The 22,847-nt window shown below is 33.8% G+C and overlaps 1 protein-coding gene across 3 annotated transcripts in view; it reads right to left on the reverse strand.

Moving 5' to 3' along the window:
- LOC119637368 (cell wall protein RBR3) overlaps positions 1–22,847 on the reverse strand; it is a 229,270-nt gene that overhangs the window by 94,550 nt on the left and 111,873 nt on the right. For all 3 annotated transcript variants that reach the window (XR_005247245.1, XM_038033349.1, XM_038033348.1), the window contains exon 3: positions 16,438–16,543. The gene's annotated coding sequence lies outside the window, so the exon portion shown is untranslated. The remainder of the gene's footprint in view (positions 1–16,437; positions 16,544–22,847) is intronic.

Raw genomic sequence — 22,847 nt, forward strand, 5'->3', positions numbered from 1 at the left:
TTAAGTTGTTTTCAGTCCTTCACCAACTGCATATTGATTTCTTAAAGGGTTTGTGGTGGAGTGTAGAGACAGTCGTGTTGAAACCGCAAACTCGGTCTCAAATCTTTCACTTCAGCCTTGTCAGGAGAAGTTCGAAAATAAAAAAAATAAAAAAAGAAAAGAAAATCGAAGACAAATTTCTCTCTCCTCTTTCTTACATTAAAGCTAGTGAATAATTTTAATTTTTAAATTAGCGCTTAAAGGTTAAGGAGTTTGAAATTATAGAGGATCGAAGATTCACTTTGAAGGGAAATATCGTTTTCTTAATTCTTTCACAAAACTATTGGTTTGCCTCTGTATAAGAATTTAACCAATTTATAAATGACGATAAATTAAGTTTTGTATGCTATGTGTACTTAATTTCATAAATGAAGTATAATAAGAGTGTTAATTAGCTTGTAACGGGCAAAGCTTTAAAATTCAATTTGAACATGTTTTTCTATCCATCAATCCGTAAATTTCTCTGAATGAAGAGAAATGAAAGGAAATTTCTGTGCGTTGGTAGAAAGATAAGAAAAATTAAAGGTAAGGGCAGATCGTCCGTCATATTATAATTCAAGTAACAATCTGCCGCAAATATAAAAGCTTTGCTTAAAAATTATCTCAAAGAGCCTTACTAACGATTGAAAGAACGAAAAAGCTATTCTTTTGCCTTTCATTTAATGGGTGGATAATCAAGATTCGCAGTAACATAATTTTGTCTTTTATTTTTGTTTCATTTCTTCTCAAACTCATATTAAAAAATATAATGTCAACGCAGCAGCATTATTGTACATTATATACGAAAAAGTTGAACGCATTACAATAATTGGTCTTACAGGCACCACAAATACAGGCAATCATCTCAAGTGAAGTCTTATCTACAATCAAACATTTAGCTGGCGAGACGAGGACATTTAAAATAATGTAATTTAAACATTTTATGGTTCTGTTCACAGAACACAAAGGAACAGAAGAAAATTAAGGAACTGAAACGACACAAGAAAGCACAGAGATCATTATGTATACATTTATATTTACATATAGACACACACATCATATATATATATATATATATGTGAAGTAAATAGTTTTAACGTAACTTTAAGCCGTTCGGAAACAATATAAAGTATAGAGTCATAAAGTTTATGCTCTACCAAGTGAAAACAAGCAGATATTAAGAACTTTATTATGTTTGCGTATATAGGCATGTATACATATGTACACGGAGAGAGAATGAAGAGTTATTAAATAAACACGTAAAAAAATCGTATATGTGTACAGTATGAAACTTAGTTCACCGCGTGTTATCTTAAATATTTGTATGACAAAAAGAAACAAACAATAAAAGCAAAAAAAAAAAAAAAAAAACGCATTTAAGCGGATTAAGTAAGCAGTGAAGTGACATGAACGTATTATATGTACGCCGCCTGAAAGTAGGCGAATTAAGTGGAAGCTGCCTAGAAATGGTTTATTTTTTTATAATCACGTTTTAAATAATTATCAAACGTATACAGTTGATTTATTATATATTTCAACTTTAGCACTTTTAGTGAATTTTTTTTGGGCAATCATCAAAAATCGGCATTAAAATTCTTTCATAATAATTTTCTAGTTCTAGAGTTATCGCTTACTTTAAGAATTTAAGCGAGTGTATAACTTAATGGAATGACATGGATGCTCCCTTAAGATGTATTCTTACGTTAATAAATGATTAAAACGTCACATGCTTGTAAAGATATTCTTTGTGAAATTTAAAAGGAAGCGTGAATATGACTCTAGTTCTTGTAAAGTTATTAGAAGCACTTTTCTGAGGCATGACAGTGTTTAAAAGCAACACATAAGTTAGTTTCGCGTTACATTTATAATATAATATAAATACAAGCATTAGTCTGCAAAATTTGCATATGCTTAACAAACATGACGAATTAGGTTGATGTATTAACCTTATTCCACAGCCCTTGTTATTGCATTATTTCAAGTTGTAAAACCTATCACAGAAAGCTAAAATATTCCATACATATGTTCAAATTTAGTTATCCTACATAACGCAATTAGAAAAAACAAGATAGATATCGATATGAATTGAAACATATTTGCCTAACAAAGGTATGCGCACAAAACATGCGGTTATTAACCTGTTAGTAGACTTACAGGCAACAGGTAGACTTCCCCTTTTATAATTTACAGGTCCTTTGCACTCGTTCTAGAATGTACCATATTGTGTAGTTTTACTACATACTGCTGGACGTTAGTGAAATCATACTCGCATGCACCCGTGTGCATATCGTCGCAGTTCAAGAGTAATGTTCCTATTAGATCCGATTTTCAACTATTTGCTTATCGGTACCCATTGTTCAAATTTATTGCAAAAAAATCATTGAAATTGAAGGACGAACCCAAAGGATTGAATGGTAGAATTTTACTGCTTTTGGAAAGTTAATATAAAAATATTTGAACATATATACACATAACTGATAACTGTAAGCGTTTGATTTAATTTCGCCATGTCCTTCTTTTTCTCCATCATCCGTCTTAAATGAGGAAAAGTACAGGCGGTGCCTCAGAGCCAAGCCGATAAAAATTGTGATTAGCTGTCGGTATTCAGATCAAGTTTGACTATATTTGGCCATAGCTACAATGAAAGGTTAGTCGGTAAAGGCAGCACATTAGGCGCACACATACTAATCTGCAGCCACGTTTAAGAGACATTCCCAAAGTAATTGATCTTCATTTAAAAAAAGAAAACAGTTCAGCATTGGTAGCAACACTGTTAAGAATATATTCAAATATATATAAAAATTGATCCTAGTCAGATTCCTAAACACGAGGGATTTTCATATATATACTTATATCCTTTGTCCTTAAGTTAAGCATAATTGATTCACAACAATCTGAAGGTTTACAAATATATAAAGGGTAACCTACACTAAATTGGAAAGGTATATAAGCAAACAATATAGGTGTCGCCTTAATTAGCTGAGATAATAATAACAATATTCGTAGATCGCTTTGCGCTTCATTGCTATACAGATTTCGTAGATATCGATTTCTTATGAATGATTAGGTGACATGCAAAATGGATTTCTTATGATAATGTGACGCGTTCCAAACAGTAGCTTTCCGTAAATCGAAGATTTTAGATTTAAAAATAATTGATTACTTATCGGTCCCCTTAGGATAAACATTAATTTCTTGAAAATTGCTGTCATATATCGAGCAATGGACAAGTCCGTCGACAAAGGAATAGTTACTGTTTCTAGCCAGCATACATCCTACTTAAACAAGAGATTCTGCGTAGCATGAGATCAAGGTTTGTACCACTGAAACATTGCTTTTTGTATTTAGTTTATTAGGACATTTTGTATTTGATTTCTAATCAATTGCCAGATTAGCTTACATTATCCGATCTTTATCGTTGTTCACAATCTACCATAGCTGGCTAAAGCCGTCAGACACGAAGCAACCATTTGCGTTATAAACATTTGGTATTGCTATTAACGTTGAAATTAATGGCAGAGTGCAACCAACGTTTAGAGTTACTGTTGTAAGCCAATTTTCCTTCTGCCCAGATTCGGTGTGCAATTCTAAAATCAGCGGCCGTGAATAATGAAATATAAAAAAATGGAACAAAAGAAGTAAGAACCGCGCAAATATGTTTTAATAATAAAAAATAAAGGCTCAGCCTCATGTTTTAAAATCCGTCCACAGTACATAAGCAGTGTTGAATCGGACGACGCTCCGCACCTTATTAGTGGGCAGCGGTTCTTCTAGTTAATTGTTTTTTATACCCATCACGCCCAGAAGGAGCCTTCACAGACCCCACAAGGTATACATATTCTTAATCAGCAGACCAATTTCAGACCGATTTAGGCATGTCCGTCCATTCGTCCGTGTAATATGTGATGTAAATATTCTGTTGGTTTCTTACTCATTACTCATAAACTACAGCAGATAAATCTGTAAAAATTTGAACGTATATTCCACGGGCGATGCTGTAGTGCCTGTACGAAAATGGGAAAAATTGACCTCGTCTACCCAAAGATTATAATACAATATATCAACGCTTGTTTTTCTTTCAATAACTTTATAATGCGCGGAAATAACCTTCGAAAATTTCATAAAGTGCATAAATTCTTGGTCTGTTCCAAATTTCGAATGCATCTAAACATGTCGGTATATTGATGAGTCCATCTGTCCGGGTGCCTAATTTTATTGTCTCTACGGTACACATTATCTTGTTCGCAAAAGAAATTTTTGAATAGTGTTTGAAAATGGCTCGAACATGCCTACAACTTCCACATGCCTACACAGCCAATCTTTGCTATCCGTGTCCTTTGCTCGACACTCTTAAGCTACAACAGATACAAGATGTAAATTTTCACAAAATTATTTTACAGAAATAGAGAAAATCAACTGCACCCACCCAATATAAGGAGTAAGTGTCTTCTCCCTTTTCCTTCAACCTTTATCAGAGTAACGATGACGGGTCTAAAGCCGAATATAATTTGTTTAATTCACTACTTATTGTTCGCAAAGTAGTTCTTGCGAAAATCATGCACGGAGCACAATAAGATCGTTTTTCTTCTTTTGAAATGACGAAATTAGTTAATAACGTAATAGAAAAAGGTCAAAAGCTTTGCAACATTATAGTAATAAATAAGGCATCGCATCGAACAATCATCGATATCGTTATTGCCTCAAGGGAAAATGTTTGGTTTTTTGCTCTCACATCCATCGATTCCTTCATATAACTTTTTATACTCATATACCACATTACATTACGTGGCGGAAGTATAACACGCAAAACTAGAGAAAAAAAACTTTAATCAAATAATCGCCAAAATAAATAAATAATAACATGTTATACCAAACCTAATCCCAACTTTATTAATACCCAAACGAAGAACTCTGTGTTTACATTGGGCCTTTTTTGCACATCCAAGCGAATTTTCGCCTCTTAATTTGCTGAATAACAGAAGAAAAAGAAGTAAATTACAAATATGTTGTGACTTTTCTTACGCAAGTTTTTTTTTTTCCATGTTGATACGTTTGATAAACAAGAAAAAAAAAAAAAAAAAAAAAAAGAAGAGAACAACAATATATGGAGGTTCTTTTCAAACCCGTTACAGTGATTGGTGTAAGTGACATAAAAAAGGCTTCAACTCTTGTTTGCATATTCTAGTGCGTAGTCGTTATACTTTATAGATAGTAGTGTCATGATCATTGTCTGTTTGTTTGTTTATTTAATTTGTGTGTTGCTATCGTCATAATCATCGGTATTGCATCTAAATAAAACACATAGAGGGACAGAGAGGAGAAAAGAGTAAGACAGTAATAGACAGATGTACATTAGTTTTTGTTTACATCATTTTGTTAACTTTCCTTTGGGTTTTAAAGTGCATTCGGTGCAGATAAGATGCGATTAAGAAGAATGGATGAACGACTATCCATAGGTATGCAGCACGACGACATATCAGACGGGTATAATTGTTGTTAATATTTCTCATAACAGTTACGAGTCTCAATAGAATGTTTGCATAGCTTGCTAAGAGTAAACAAACCATATTTTTTCATCTTGCAGTAGCACTATTAACGTAGGGAGAAAGAAAAGGAAAAAAGTGGTTAACTGTTCTCTAGGTTTGCTTATTTCTATACATATACCATGTACGTATACCATGTATAGATATACATATTGCAATAATTTAAAAAGTTTTCATTTTCATTTCATTCTATGCAAGAACGGAAAGAAATGGCGGTTATTTATCTTTTATATTATCATAATGATCACCGCCACCAGCCATGACTATGAAAATGATTTTTATAATCTGATAACTTGAAATGTATGCGCATGTAAACGTACAAAACTAAAGACGAGCATAACACAACAGAAGACGACACAACACTACATTATGCCTTACTGAAAAAAAACAACACAGCTAATAAATATCATCAACGTGATCTAATGTGTTGCTTCCTTGCATCGCAACGAGATTTTGTCTGAAGATAGGTGGGTAGGTATATTGATACATAGGGCTATTCTTGGATTTAAAAAAACATTTTGTTTTTTTTTTTCATATTTTTATTTTCAGTCTTTTAGTTTGTCATCCTTAACATAAACTAAGTATATAGTTATGCGGAAAAATATATTGAAAGTCTGACGGCAGATCACGTTCACGTTTAAGTTTAATCGCATGGCAAAACTCAACGAAGAATACCTGCTTGGGATTTCTACCTTTCCCTTTATTTTGAGGATTTCAGCGGCAGATGAAAAGGAGACGGACAGACAAATATGACAGAGTCCAACTAGAATTTATTATAATATACAGTCAAACCTGTTTTTGTGCGATTCTTCTTGTGCGATTCTTTTTGTGCGATTCTTTTTTTTGTGCGGTATATAAATATCGACACATTGAATTTCGCCGAGAGGTTAGGTCAATCTGAACTGTGTTGGCATCACTTTTTTTGCTATCAGTGTGTATGTACACATTGCAACAGCCATTTTCATACCTAATGCATCGGTCAATTTCAATACATACTGCGCCATCTAATAACTTTAGTTAATTGCTGACCTTTTAACCATTAAGACAGGATTAATTTTATAGTGAGATTAAAGGTAAATTAATTGTTTTCCCTATTTAGATATGGTTTTTTATGATTTTTATTTTATTTTTAGTCATAACTACTCCCTTAAAATGAATAATCGTAACCAAAAAAAAGTGAAAAGAAAGACAATTACATTAGAAACTAAAATTGCAATATTAAATGATCTTATTGAAATGATTGAGGACGAAACCGTAAATGATAGTGACATTATCAATAACTTAACAGATCATGAAGACGGACAAGAAGAACCGGAATCTATTACAGCGGATAAAATATATGCAGGGATCCAGCTTTGCAGCAAATTGGAAAAGCATTTTCTTAAAATAGATAACCATTCTCAAAGAAGTTTGAAATTCCAAAAAGACCTTGGATTGTGTATATCTGGCTATCGCGACGTTTACAAACAGCTGACCAAACGACAGTCAACGCAAAAACTTATCACCGACTACATGTTAACAAAAAATAAATCAACTGTAGTATCTTCAAGTGACGAAAGCGATTACGAACCAGTTCATCGCAAAAATATGCGCGATTTGAACTACGACGAGTAGTATTGAATTATGTACATTTCTCCTTGTTTAAAATTAGAAATTAAAATTTTTTTAAATGTTTCAATGTGTAATTTAATTATTTATTTTGTTTGGAAAGCACTTTCTTGCTATTTCGTGAAGCTTTGACATATTTTCTAAGTGAGACTTTTTTTATGCGGTTCCTCTCTACCGCATAAAAAAAATTTTCTTTAATATGCTGTGAAAAATTATTTCTTATAGGTATTTATGAAATTTTTAAATATTTTTTTTTGTGCGGTTTTTTTTCTGCGGTCCCTATCTACCGCACAAAAACAGGTTTGACTGTACTGGGCAGAACGCACAAAAAATTTTTTTTTTTTTAATTTCGTAGTCGTATTAATTCCATTCACGTATTACACATTCCTAAACAAACAGTTTTGCACAAAATATGATCAATATTTTTTCGACTGTTTCATATATACTCCGTTGGCGGTTATTTCAAACGATGTAGGAAGATATGTTTTAACTCTTTCGGTTGTTGAAAAAAGAAATTTATAAGAAGCCAGCTTTGTAAGATCTGGAAAGGGAATAAAATTGGTGAAGGCGGAGGGCTTTCAATGAGAGATGTTATGTTATGTTATAAAATTCGGACCTTTTTTGAATTGTCAGCGTACAACTATCACTGCGAACATACTTTGATATATATACATATATATATATATAAACAAGATGACGTATATATCGGTCTCTGGTTGTGCTTGTGTATATAGAAATAAATGAGCGTTAGAGTTTTTCGAAAAAATACATTAGCGCTGAGAGTCGTTTAAATTGGTGGAACGGACTTACTGTAAAATGTATTCATTTTAAGCTAAACATTAAAATATTCTCAGGATTTCTGCATTATGATCCTAGTTTCGCAAAAGTAAACCTTTTGTGAGAGGCGACTTTTATTCGTTTGAAAATTTCTTACACCTGCGGAGTGCAACGTTAAAAACTTTCCGAAATAAAAGGAGTAGTAATGACTTTCGATACTTTGACATTTTTACTTAACGACGAGTAATGACTTTCGCTACTTTGACATTTTTACTTAACGACGAAAAAATCAAATTCAATTTCGCGTTGATTCGAATGAAGAGAAAGCTTAATACGGAAGTGAGTGCAAGAAAATACTACAAAAAAAATTAATGTAGTTGAGAACCAGTTTTAATGAGTATGTTTTCTCTTTTAATTAATTGAATGGAGTAAAACTATTCAGGTAGAAGTTCAGACGTTGAATACAATTTACAGTTTTACAATTCTGGCACTGGATGCTGGAATTCAAAAAATTATTCTTACACTATTTCTCACCCATAACTTATAATATTACAGTGACATTCTTGTTTATTTCTTGAAGAAACATAGTGAAATCACACTGAATTTCTTTACATTATTTCAATTTCCCTAACAGAACTCAAAGTAGTGTGAGTTTAAAAAAAAAAAAAAATTCAGGTAAAGGATAAGAGGTGACGGGGTCTTATTCTTCTTGATAGAATCCGGTGAAAGCAAACACGATGTTCCGCTGCTTGCTGTCATTATTTTTGCGTCACGAGAATTGCCAGAGCAAGGGATGCATGAATCAAAGGTCATAAGTAAGTCAATACAAAATTTTATGCTGATCGTAAATGTATATATTATTTGGTAGTAATTGCGACCTGACAGGCAGAAACTTCCAATTTATTGGTTTAGCCCTCACTGCTCCTTACAATGGGAAGCTCATTCATGAAAAATTAGATGGGACTTCGTTGTCAGTCGATGCGTGAGCTGATTTGAAAGCCGTGTAAATTTAAAGGCTGCTAAGCGATTTGAAGAAAACCAACTCCATTAAATTTTTTCTAAATCTATGCTTAAGCAAAAGCAGTTCAAGCTATGTGTGAAATAAATGATAGCTGAATACGTGATGCACACAGAATAATCGATCGATGTTGAGAGTGGTCAACGTGGCTTATGCAGTGCTATGCACGAGTTATGAGTACCAAACGCGAGACAAGAGGACAAATTCTGGCACTTTATGATTGGCGGCGGATGACAAAAGTCGTACACCGCTATGACAAGAATGTTTTAGCAATGAAAGTGTTTGGCTAAGCGATTTTAAGCTGTTATGTTTTGTTTTCTAGAGATCGCTTCAAATCTTTTGTAGTTAGAAAAACGCTGTAAATTACTTGTATCCTATCGTAATGATCGGCAATCGGCAATCGAGCCCTTGATATTGTGATATATTATTTCTCTATAATAATACCAAGTCATATTCCCGCTTTTGAACTTCAAAAGCTTCCCGCGGTTAACAAATACATTGTTAAACCGGCTGTCCTAACTAATATATAAACTTTTCCCTTTCAATTACTTATAGTGTGTTTAGATTATTGTGATTGAGTCTGTCTGTCTAGTGTGACGGGGACGTAAAATGATTTGGCAAACGCACAGAGAAAAGCACAAGATATGTTATTAAAAGGACAGTTGATTATTTAAAACAATTGTATGATATATCTGCGAATTCAAAATCGATCTTTCATTATTATACAAAGCTTTTCTTATTTAATATTGTCAACCATAGGGTCTTTTTTGTGGGCTGTATTGACACTTAGTAGGTAACTTGAAACAATCTTTCGATTAAATTGAACTATTAGTTAGAGTACAAGCAGTGAAAGTCGTGAAAGAATAAATTCTCTCTTAACTCTATAAGTGTATCGAACTAGTAGTGTAATATTTATTGAAAACGACCTTAAGTAAGCAGTTATTAAATTTGCGCAGTGACTTCTAGATATCACAAATGCAATCACAAATGTGATGTTCTTGCAAATATGCGTTGGTGATGGGCATTAAAAGTCAGAGGGGAATTTATCTGCCACGACTTAACTTTTGCGCTTGTAACTTTAAAAACAAATACCGAAGGAGGACTTAACCCCCAGGTAAAGTTAGGATGTAAAATTGATGAAGAACACTTAGAGAATAATCACATTATGACTTGATCATAGAACAGTGCGCAGAAAATCACCACGGAACAAAGTTCCAGATAATATTCCCTTTTTCGTGGCACAATTGATTTATTTGCCATCTCTGCAATTGAATGGGTCGGTGAAGATCGGTTTCCGCCCTTTACGTAATTTTAAATGAATTTTTTTTTTTTTTATAGTTTTATGGATTTGTCTCTGGACATCATTTCGAAAACAAGGGAGGACAAGAATTCTCTTAAGTGTCTTTTTGGCTTTTTTCTTTTTTATCAATCTTGGTAGCATACCCTATATATACATATATATATATATATATATACCCTACGTATACATCTCAAATATTGTATTTTTTCTTTGCTTGAGTTAGCTGTCTTAAATGTCCATCTGTCAACATGTTGAACATCAAACTCAATTAACAAAAAAAAAAAAAAAAAAAAAATGCAAAAAAAAAACAAAAAAGGGGAAAAAAGGAAATTTTCACAATTTAGTTCAATTGTAACGTTTACCAATTTTATCGACCCAACAGCTCTTAAAAGTAAACCATAGCTATACAAAACCCGGCACTAACATCAAACTGCTAAGGCAGTGCACAAAGTACAAAAGAGAGGTAAAGAAAAAAGCCAAACAAAAAGAAAAGGAAAAATTAATCTTTAACATGAAAAAAGCATTCAAAATGATGGATATACTCTTGGATTTTATTATATGAAGCCAGGGATGAGAAGTAGACTAATGCGCCTCTATATGGCTGTCGATCTGTCTCTATGGCTGACTTTAGTTGAATAGCTGCCATTATCACAAAAGCTCAAAATGCGGATATGCATTGATTGGTGTTTACAGAAAAATCTCAAACTTCTTTTAACTCAACCAGTACGACTTGAAATCGCTGAAGAAATTTATGCAACACTCACTCACATTGATTTTTTCATTTTTGTTATTTTTATTTTCTTTTTTTTTTTGTGCAATAGCATCACATGCTATATTTATACATACGTATATGCCATGTACATTCAAGCTTTCGCTTACGTACAATACGTTTAGTTTACTAAAGCAGCAAAGTCTCTGAAAGTAGCTAAATTCATATGAAATACAAATAAATTGCATCGCATCAGTGTATGGACCAATAAAAAAAAAATAAATAAATAAATATATAAATAAATAAATAAAAAAAATAGAAAGAAACTAAATAAACTGGAATCAGAAGAATAAGAAGAAGAAGAAAAATCGTAAAGAATTGACACGAAGATGAATTGAATTCAATTGTAATGAATTTGATTTTGTTTGTGCTTCTTAAAAGTCTTTACACAATTGTTGTTTTATATATGTACATAAGTTAAATTATAAAAGGATTTCACTTGAATTATGCTTGCTGTCAAAAACTATAATTACGAATTTTTGCAATAAATTAACTTTAAGTGCAATTAAGTTCTATTTCTTATGACATTAATATCCACTATTTTTTTTTTTTTTTTTTTTTTTTTAGCGTTTAATTAATCAATGTTTAAGAGGATAATTATGTGTAAACGGTTTCAAATAGTGCAAGAGTATATCCGTTCCGTTTGAAGTCAAAATGTTAAATACCGAGCACGTGGAACAAATATGTTTTCTATGTGATTTCTGATTAGAAGCACACACAATGTAGAGGCATCTCACTATGCCCATTAATTATAACATTGGGCGGTCAGCGAAAAGTGATAGCACTCGTTACTGACTGCTTTCGCATGTGCAATGAACATTTTTGCATTAAGCCATCAACTTTTGGGTGAGGAACTGTGTTTTACGCACACGATCTCACGGCTTATATGTTTAATCAAATGCGACAATTTTCTTTATTATTCAGACAACTAAGCCAAAATAGTGTTCCAAGGTTATAGGAACACTTTCATAATAAAAATCTTTACATTCCTCAAAATAGTTCAAGATCACATCACAATCATATTCTGCTTCCGTTAGCACAGATTTTAAAATTAAACTATAACTATAATTTAAGATCGATTGTCCACTAATCGAAGAGTAACTATAACACGCAAAAAAATGCGATGCCTGCAAATCCCAACTATCTGTCTGATCGAACGAATAATTAGAAACGGACTTCAGCAATTCGTTTAAGGCAATTGAACAGGGCCGAAAGAAAGAATGCATGTGCTTTTGCTGACCACCTTGGGCCTTGGGAGTTTCTTCCTTCTACCCTACCTAATAATCTCCTTCCGACAATGATGTCTACGGGAGTCCTCGAAGTTCGGTTCGAAGACCCCTAAGTTCTCGTCTTTTCCTCTCAAGCTTAAGCAAACTATATTTTATTTTTTTTTATTTTTATTAATTATTTTTATTACACAATATTCCATTTTTAATATTTTTAAATAAATAATAGGGAGAAATCAATTCACTTAATGTAAACCATGTATAGGTGTTTAGGTTAATGTATATATACGTATGACTACTTTTTCAAAAATTATCCTTTTAATACAAATACAATTAATGCAAATGTATGTAGCCGCACTTACACATTCCCATTATACTTAGCTGGTTCGTAATTAGACATCATAACGAGCATCGAACCATGATTCATGTAATAGAAAGGAAGGATTAAAATCAATTGGGTTTAAATTTAGCACATCTCATCGAAAATAAGCTTTCTTCAATCATAAGGCGTTACCTCCAGCAAATAGAATTTTAAATAAATCTGAAGGATGCAAAACTAATAAGGGAATAATTCCATCGACATGTCTACCACTAAACGTTGATTTATCTAATAAGAGATATTGAACTATGTTCACTACCTTTTTCGTTACCAGTACTCGTCGAATTTATAGCAGATACTGTGATGATTTTTTATGAAAGCGTTATAAAGTACCGTCGGGTTTATCTGGGCACGTATCACAACAAGGAACTTTATATCGCTTTTATGAAACTTTACGACCACTTAACATGTATGGTTCAGTTATTAGTTGTTGTTGTTGTTGTGCACTGGCTTGTATTAAAAACCTTCGGCAAGCGTAACATTTTTTTTTTCTGTCTCTTTCTCTCACGTTATCTTTGGTATCTTATGATCGTGTTAATGAACATTTACTACAAATCAACGATAGTTTTTTTTTTTTAACACAAATTTTCTCACTTAAAGAAAAATTTGCAATATTTTTATACGAAGCGGCTGAGAAATTTTCATTCTTCCATTGACTTTCATACTAGTTTCGTGTCTATTTTAGCAATGCGTGTTATTTTGTCTTTATCGCTACTCCAGTTTCAAAGAATCTTCCCTTTTTTTTCTTTTGCCCTCTTCTCTACTTTCTCATATCTATTTAATACCTTTAGTTTGACCGCTTTAACCTTGAAATTTCTGTTGTACAAATGTGATTATCTACAGGCTATGTGTGAGCGTTTTATTTGCGTACATTCCAACACCAGCACTCGTTTTACTCTTGGAAAGAACGGTTTTACATAAAGTTCTGGAGATTCTTGATACTTGGCCAATGTTGATCACATATACAAACTAAAGTTATTTTTAACTCAGAATGCCTCAAAAAGACCGATTTTTTAATTTTTTTTTTCTTCTTTTAAGTAACACGATTAAGAAAATTGACAAAGGTCAAAAGAGGTAGATTACAGTAAATGACAGGCAGTGTGGACTTGCCCTCTGTTACTTAATTGAGTCACTTACTAATGTGTTAATTTAAGCGAAATAGTACGTTTAACTTCCCGAGATGTCTTTCTGCAGTCTTTTCTTCTCCATATTTTTCTTTTCTTTCAGGGACTAATTTCTTGTTCTTCATTTACTTCACATTTAAAATATTTCTTAAGTCGTTGTCAGTTTTTTCACAAAACATTAAGTATATGACGTTGTTTGCGGATTTCATTCGAGTAACTGTTTAATTTCCGCATCAACTCTTGTGTTTTTCACTAATTTTCTCTACGTTGAATTTTACTCGTGTTTATGCCTTAAAAATTTCTTTAATTCTCTTGTCTGCCATTTTTCCTTTCCAACAAATCCTAAAAAAGCTAGCGAAACAAAAACCGTCAAGAGCTACGTCAAAAAAATCTTCTCTTTTTCGTGTGCGAAGTTAACAGTCCATATACTGCAGAGTTGCATTCTCAACAGAAACTGTTAAGCAAACCCACACGTTACATAGCGTTTGAGAGACTGGCTTGAATCCTCGCCGACACTGCCACCTGCACTCTCAATAGTTCCTTCACTTCTTCTATCTTCATATTCGAGCCAAGTTTTTATGTAAAACATATGCCCCCGGTTGCTCACTCGCTTCACTGTGGTTTTTTCACCGCCTGTATCGGAAAACTCTTTAGTGAAAAGTTTAATACGTGGAGAAAGAAAATAACGTGGACAATAACAGAAGAAGTAGGATTGATTAGTCCTACGTGTTAATCTAATAAATGAAAATAATGTATCCATTTTCCTCCGCTACAAGCTCGATACTTTTTATGCTTAAACTTTTGGATTTTTTATGTGAATTCTAGACATGTTTGCTTAATATACATAACGAATTTTAGATACGTATTTCTAATTGGTTGTAACAACATCAATTAAGAAATATCCATTTTCATAATGTACGCGAGCTGTGATTCGAGGATATATTGAGATTGTGCGGATCTATGTAACACCGAATAGCACTTGCGATAGACCCACCTTTCCCACCTTTCGATTTAGCTTTTTACATCCATTTAAGCTTGCCTTTCGTCTGTTCGTCTTGCATTCTTGTATCCAACTTTTGAGATATTTTGATGAAATTCGGCACATTAGCGGCGAACGTTATTGAAAATGATTGGGGTCGGAGCACTTCTCGCCCACTTCCCATATAACTGCTTATTTTGACAAGTCGTATGAATTACTGTAGGGCGATGTGCTGATCCGCTATTTTGTCTTTATTTATTTTATTTATTTATTTTTTTCGATATTTCTGTCCACGCTAGTGGGCGTTATAATAAGTCAAGGGACAAACTTGCGTCATTTTTATTATTTATTTATTTTTTGTTTTTTTGAATATGACCAATAACTCAAGGGATGTCTACTATTCATAAAACAAGGTGAATGTCAGAAATAAGAGGAAGGAGAAAGAAATAACAGGAAGTGATGACCGTAGCCTAGCGGGTGTGGACCCATTCGATAGTTGATATGCCTTTACCCACCGAGTACTCACTATAGCTATGACTAGAGAAAACTCTACTAAGCTTGAGACTTCAATTCGCAAACACTGATTTGGAAATCGCGCTCAATGCCGATGACTTTCCCTATATGAAAAGTGACATTCCTTAGACTACTACAAAAAGCAAATTATGTGAGCTTGCAATAAAGGCTTCGATTTTCTCGCTCCCAATTTGTGCGGCCATAATGGCTTTCGCCTTTTCGAGGCATTTGAAAATGACTTCGTCTAGGTTTTGGTCCACAAATCCCACATTTTTCTATAGTAATTGAATTATGAGCAGTGCCGCAAGGTTATAGCCGAGCCGGCTAAGGATCTCGACTAGTAACACAATTGTCGCGGGTTTAAACGGTGAAGTTTTATCAATGATACTAATCAACTATTGAAATATTTTGGATACAAACAACCTTCGGTAAAAGCTGAAAGCTTCCATTCAGCGGAAAAATTTGAAGAATCTGAATAGTAGCATGGACAATTGCGACAAGACCAACTGATACTTTACTGCTATTGAAAATAAACTAACAATTGAAACACGTTACCAGACTTAAGAGCTTCCACTGAGAAATCCATTTATTTAATCCAAAGGATCACATGCTCACCCATCCACATATTATATTTATCATAAAATTCAGCTGAACTTCTTTCATATCAAGAACGCCCTTGCTTGCGCCTTCAAGAATCATTACAACTCGCCTATGAACAAGCAAATATTTTTAATAAACGTTTGATAAAGATAGTTTTATTGCATCTCTAATGCATATATGTTGGCTATTATAGGTGTAATAACCAGTTTTGTCTTCGTTCTTCTGTAGAATATATAAATATTGAAACTTAACTAAGAATATTTCTATGCAAATTATTCTCTCAAGAATTTTAATTCGAATTAAGTTTGGTAAACAAGGACGTTATAAGCTCTAAATAGCTAAGGCTATAGCATTTATTTTAACACGTTAATACAGCTGGAAACATGCACGATACCGTAATGCATGCAAATAACTTATATTTTTGTAGCCAATACCTAAATATGAGAAAAAATATCGATTTTCTTATTCTGATAATAGTATTGTGTGACGGGTTAGAGCAACACTATATAGTGCTTTAAAACCTAAAAATTTTTTGTCGATTTAGTTATGTTCACCTGTTCGCCCATCTATCTTACTGACTTACTCCAGTTTGACACAATAAAGTAAATCTCTTCGGTCTATGAACTTTTAGCTACATTCCTGAGATCCGGCTTCAAAAACGTCCTTTAATGCGATCGTCTGTGCCGTATCTAAAATTGAACAAAAGAATACACGGGAACGGTTTAACATATTCGCGTGCACAAAGTACTGCTATGATTAAAGTTGATAAAAAAACTTTTGAATATTTAGTTACGTAATTATGATAACAGTGTAAATTCGTTCGATATGTTATGTGTGTTCAAATCGCTTGCTCTGTAAAACACGCCGAACACGTTACTTTCTACCGAAACTTTACGTAAAGGCAACTTTTACAAGTTGACGACATTGGATGCAAGTCAACAAGCAGCATTTACTGCAATGGGTATTTTTCTATGTTTGGCTGTAAAAAAAGCGCAGCTGAGACGCAGTGGGTTATGAAGCAGTAAGAAAGTGATATACGAAAAAATTGTAGTCTAAAAGATGATGAACACTGCGGAGCTTCGCAAATGTGTTGGATGAAGAAATTTAAAGTGTATAACGGGAAACTAAAAAGACTTTGTTGTATAGCTGGGTATGAGGTAAAACAAAAATTTCAATCCCGGTTATATGCATAAAGCAAGCGATACAAAAGGAAGGAAAACTGGGTATCCAATGAGCTAAGCACGGGGAAGAGAAAACGATTATAGTTAGTTATAATTGAAGTTAGTTAGAAAAAGAAGAATCATCTTTATCAAAGTATTACAATCTAAGAGAAGAAACACATAGATTGACCCAGGATAACCATCCACCGTCTCTTACAAAGTGGCGTATTCATAAAGGCAAAGTGCTACTGCGAGTTTGTTGCGTTTGAAAAGTAATGACTGAGTACGAACTTTAGAGCCTTATCAAACAGTTACAACTAAACGATAACCAGCCCAGCAAGTCAAATTAGGTGATGCACTTGAGAAAATCAAAAACTTTTGCGGGCGAATAAACTCGAAATGTGATTTTGCTTCATGACAAGGTCCGCTCGCTTGCACGGAAATAAGTGATCTCCCAATAGGGTTGGGAATGTTTACCTATTGCAACTTATTCTTCATACATCACTTCTTGTGATTAGCCCTTGTTTAGATCAATGCAGTCATATTTAGCATATCATGGGTATCAGCGGTAAGCACATCCGTACGCTACCCGGTACGAGGCAAAAGATTATACATAGTGATGGTGAATATTTTGATTATTAAGCTATGTAAGTAAATTTGAATTTTGTAGAAAAAAAGATTCGGTTCAATATTCAAGAAAATAGACTTCGATTAAATGCTGGCGGCAGTACGGAAACTAAAGCGCGTTCAGTTATTCGGAAAGTTATTCCATTTTGGCCCAACGTAAGACTTAATTGTATCTCTTCACGGCCAACTTTACGCTTAAGCCGAATTATCGTTGTAGATGTTGGCAGGTGACATAGGAAGGTTTGTTTGTGAAAAGAGTTGTGCTATTCAACGCAATAGTTTTAAATTGGTGCGAGTGCAGCACTGTTTTATTATCGAAAACTTTAAAATGTTTTCAAGAAAGAAAATGGACGTCAAAAATGGATGTGTACGTAAACGATCAGTGTTAAAACTGGTTTGCAAAATCTCATTCTGACAAGTTCAACATTGCAATGGCATGAGCAATAAACTGGTCTAAACCGCTGGCTAACAACTTTGTGCATTTGGAAAAATTGTTCTTTAAAACGTGACAGTAATGTTAGAGAATTGCTGATCAAAAACTGAATTTTGCAAAAAAAAAAAAAAGGGTTCTTTGTATTTAATGAGCCATGCACCCAACGCAGGTCGTACAGTCTTATCGGAATCAACTTCACTCTGAGCTTTCGAAAGAACGTTCTGTGAAATTTCGGTTTTTTGCGCATTTTGCGTCGATCCTAGACTTATTCTTATATTTATGTCATCCCGAAAAACACCTCTTGGACCCTCAAACGCCACTAATGTTCAAAATTATTCGTAGTTGGGTGTTACAGAAGCCAGTAGCCAGTAGCCAGTCCAAACGTATTATGGTACGAAGCCATATGTTTTATTGGTGGATTTCATAAGTAATTATAAATAAATATTCTCTCTCTTCTTCATCAGGAAGATTAACACATTAACGAATGATTACGCGATAAGATGTTGAACGTGCTTAAACATGCTGTAGCCGATTATTGGATCCAAAAAAGCAAAAGATTTTCTAACTTGTCAATTAATAACTGATAGAGAGAGAACAATGAAAGCGTAAGCATTTATTAGAGGAAGGTACACCTTATGAGGGCTTTCCGGAATACCATCACCAATGGAAAGGCATGTTAAACAAAGGCATCTTCCCGGCGCGCGTCCTGAATAAGTTTAATATGAAAAGATGACATAATATCACGATAGAAGTATGTGAGCACAGTCAGTAGAAGCGTCGCAACGGATATTCCAAAAATTCTTGTCCTCCATCTCTCCTTACAGGATGCAAGTGAAATTATCTTGTCAGTAGTAAAGATAGCTCGTCCTCGTAATTTCATCTTATTGTTCGGAACTTCATCGTTTCACTTACAACATTTTATTCTTGATACAACGGTCGACTAGCTGAAGCAGACCCCCCACTATACTACTAAGTTTTTCGGGGCTACTTTCTCTTATGAAGAACCTTAAGCCTTATTTTTTAAGATGCTATTAGATCTAATAGACGACATAGAAAATTCATGCGCTGCTTTATAAAATTGCTTTGCTCATTTCGTTGTTTGCATAATTAAATGACTTTCGAAAACATCGCAAACTGCATCAAAACTATTTCAACTACACACTAAATAATATAGAAGAATCATAAAAAGAAATGTTTACATATCGAAAAAATATTTAACTATCAGTTTTCTTTGCTTGCAATAATTTTCGAGAAAGTTTTGTTTTGCGAATATTTCATCAAAAGCAAAAGCATTGGAAAGAGAATTTTACTTAACTAAATTGGCAAATGATGCATTCGACAAGTTTGACCACAAACAAAAACAAACGCATAAAAAAAAAAAAAGACAAAAAAGTCAAAGGCACTGAAACTCAATTTAACTGAGTTGGCTAACGAGCTATTTCTCAAAGACTTTCTATCGAATAATGTAAGTTGTAAAAAACTTCGTCACTATGTGCAGCGACCAAAAGAACCGGCAATGGCTTGTTCTGCGCGTGTGTGTATGTGTGTTTGTGTTTATATGTATCTATATGTACAAGGAAAAAGAGAGCTGAAATAGAAACATAAGCTGAAATCTGTTTTCCTACAAAAACTTTATTAATTCTGTTGCACTGGCAAGGACGCGGAGCTGTGCATTCACTCTCTTAAAAACAACTTCCCAAATACGAAGACGTGTTTTATTGGTAAATGTTATTTGCTGCTTAAAACCCTAAAGGCCACAAACGATTTTCTGTACTTTAAAATTTCATTTTAATAGAATAGTTAGCCGGCCAGTTTACTCGAATAGTGAAAGTAACAAAGTACTTGAAAAAAAAAATATTAATGAATAAAACCTTTTAAAAGAATCTTTTTTAAAGCCTGTACTGTTTTGTTTATTTTTTTATAACGAAGGCAACGCGATTGTACACAATTAGTATTAAACAGGAAAATAAACTATTACAGAAAACCTTACAGATGTTAAAACCTAAAATGGGACTCGGCCGATGTTGCTTCAATATTAAACCGAGCTTAACTTAAAAAAAAAAGACAAATTGATGCTCAAAGAAAATTAAAATATATGCCTTCTTTCCCTTTTGCGCACCAATAGCATTTACAAAATTCTTAATCTAAAGTAAAATAAAATAACTCTTGATCAATGAAGAGAAGATGAAAAACGACGGAGTGAATGATACACTCCTTGCACTGAAACTTCTAAAGACTAGAAGGAACCTGAGTTGCTTAAGGTAATTTAAGATTTATATTCTATGTGTTTCTCTATGCTAATTTTACTGGTACACATATGATCTGACATTCTTATCTAAGACTTATATTCTTGTACTTCTAACATTTCTTATACCCATCACCGAAAGATGACGGGTATATTCGTTTTGTCTTCAGGAATCCCACCAAGTATACATACTCTTGATTCAAAATCGATTTAACCTTGTCCGGCTGTCCGTCTGTGCAATGTCTGTTCTAAAGGTTCTCCTGATCACAAAACTATAGCTATCGACTTCAAATTTGGCAGAAACACTGGAAGTTTTTGCACGCAGGTTGCTATTGGAAATGGGATAAATCGGTTGAGGAGCATGCTTACGTCACGCCACGTCAACGGAAAACATCTTTGGTTTTCACAAGGAATAAAATATTGGTTTTGTGCTCATTACTCATGCATTACAGCAGATAATTGGTACAAAAACTCTTCTATGGGCGACATGGTAATACCTGCACAAAAATGGAAAAAAATGAACACGCCTACTAAATATTATAGTGCATCAAAAATTTTATTTACTTTTCCATACCTTCATAAGATGCAGAGACCAGCTTCAAAAACCCTATTAAGTGAACAAATTCTTGGTTACTTTCAAATTTGAAATGCACCTGAACACATCCGTCCGTTCGTGTGTTCATCTGTCTGTCTGCGCAATTATATAGTATTTGTGGTAAACATTCTCCCGTTAGCAAAAAGGAAGATATCGTCTACAAATTTACAAAAGAAATTTGGAAGTGACTTATACTTTTCAAAGGACACTCCTAAGAGGACGACACAGTTAATTGATTAAAGGCTACTCCACATGAAAGAAAACTCGTTGTCGTACGAATTGTGGCGCGAAGTTCTTGAAAAATGACTTTTTCATATATGAACGGCAATCACTGATAGCAAAAACAGATGTGCTACGAGAAGTTTTATTGCAAAAAGATTTGCTACAATCTTGGTTAAGTCAAGTCTATCCTTATTGCTTGATAGGATTAGCTAAATGTAGAGCGATACGGGTAGGTTCAATTCAGAGATAGCGTCACTGTGCAATGTGATCGAGGACAATTAACGCAGTTCAGGCGTCCATTAAAGAAGAAACAGCACTACTTTGCAAAAAGTCGCTAGGGCTTGATGTATACATCGAAAAATTTGTCAAAAAACAAACAAGTAAAACTATATTCGGTCGTGACCGAATCTTTTATACCCATCACCGTTATCTGAAAAAAGACAAAAACAGTAAAACAAACTCTCCTTCATACTCTATAGTATGGAGTGACCGATGGTGGTTTTTTCTATTTTCAAAATAAAAGATTTCGTTTCGTAGGCGTCTGAGCGTTGTGGGCGTGTCCTTGGAAAAGTTTAAGTCACCTCCAAATTCTTTTGCACATTTATAGGCGATATCTTCATTTTTGTTAACGGAAGAGTGTTTACCACTAATACTACATAGTTGCGCGCGCAGACAGATGGACAGACAAACAGGCGGCCATGTTTAAGTGCATTCCAAATTTAAAACTGACCAGCGATTTATATACTTTATGAGGTTTTTGCAGCTTGCTTTTGCGCACTATGAAGCCATTGAAAAAAATTAAAATTGAATACACCATAATTTGGGGCAGACGTGGTCAATTTTTGTGCAGGTGCTGCAACATCGTCCATAGAATATATTTTCGAATTTGTGTACATTTATCAGCTATTGTTTATGAGCAATGAGCAAAAAACCAATTTTTTACTACTTTTGAAGAACAGAGATATTCTCAGTTTACCTGGTGCTGTGGGTGCGCCCTTCGACCGACTTGGCCCATTTTCAATACCAACCTGCGTACAAGAACTTCCAATGTTTTTGCTAAAGCTCCTAACGTTTCTGTCGATAGCTTCATTTTTGCGGCGGGTAGAATGTTTACAGCAGACATTACAGAGGCGGACAGGCGGTCAGATGAACGGACAGACATGCTTAAATCGATTTAGGATTTGATGCTGATCAAGAATATATATACTTCGTGGGGCCTTTAATGCTTTCTTTTGTGATTTCTAATATTTATAGCCCGAATCCGCAATCTAGAGTGCAACAGATCTGACGTTGTATCTTATCTAAGACCAATCGAAATAAAATTAAGAATGATATTCAAGTTTTCTGGCAGGATCAACGGCTGTAAATAAACTACAAGGCGTCGCTTAGAACCGCAACTGAGTACAAATATCCGCCACGAGATATGGCAAGCAAGTTTGATTGCTGAACGCTGCACGCTCTTGAAATTCAAGTAAATTTTGTAGTTAACGAGTATAGTGACATGGGTGACCAGTTTTGTTGTGTTAGCTGACTACTTTAATTTATTCGATCTCGAGGTAATTGATCGAGAATATAACTTAATAGAAATAACAATTAATGACTATTAATTGATTTTAAAAATAATTTCTTAAATTTAAGCTTACATGCATACATTTTCAAATGTTCATTATTTTACTTCGAATGTACGATGTAACGATAAGAAAAAACACTG

Source organism: Glossina fuscipes, unplaced genomic scaffold (genome assembly GCF_014805625.2).
Source record: "Glossina fuscipes isolate IAEA_lab_2018 unplaced genomic scaffold, Yale_Gfus_2 59, whole genome shotgun sequence".
Classification (NCBI taxonomy): Eukaryota; Metazoa; Arthropoda; class Insecta; order Diptera; family Glossinidae; genus Glossina; species Glossina fuscipes.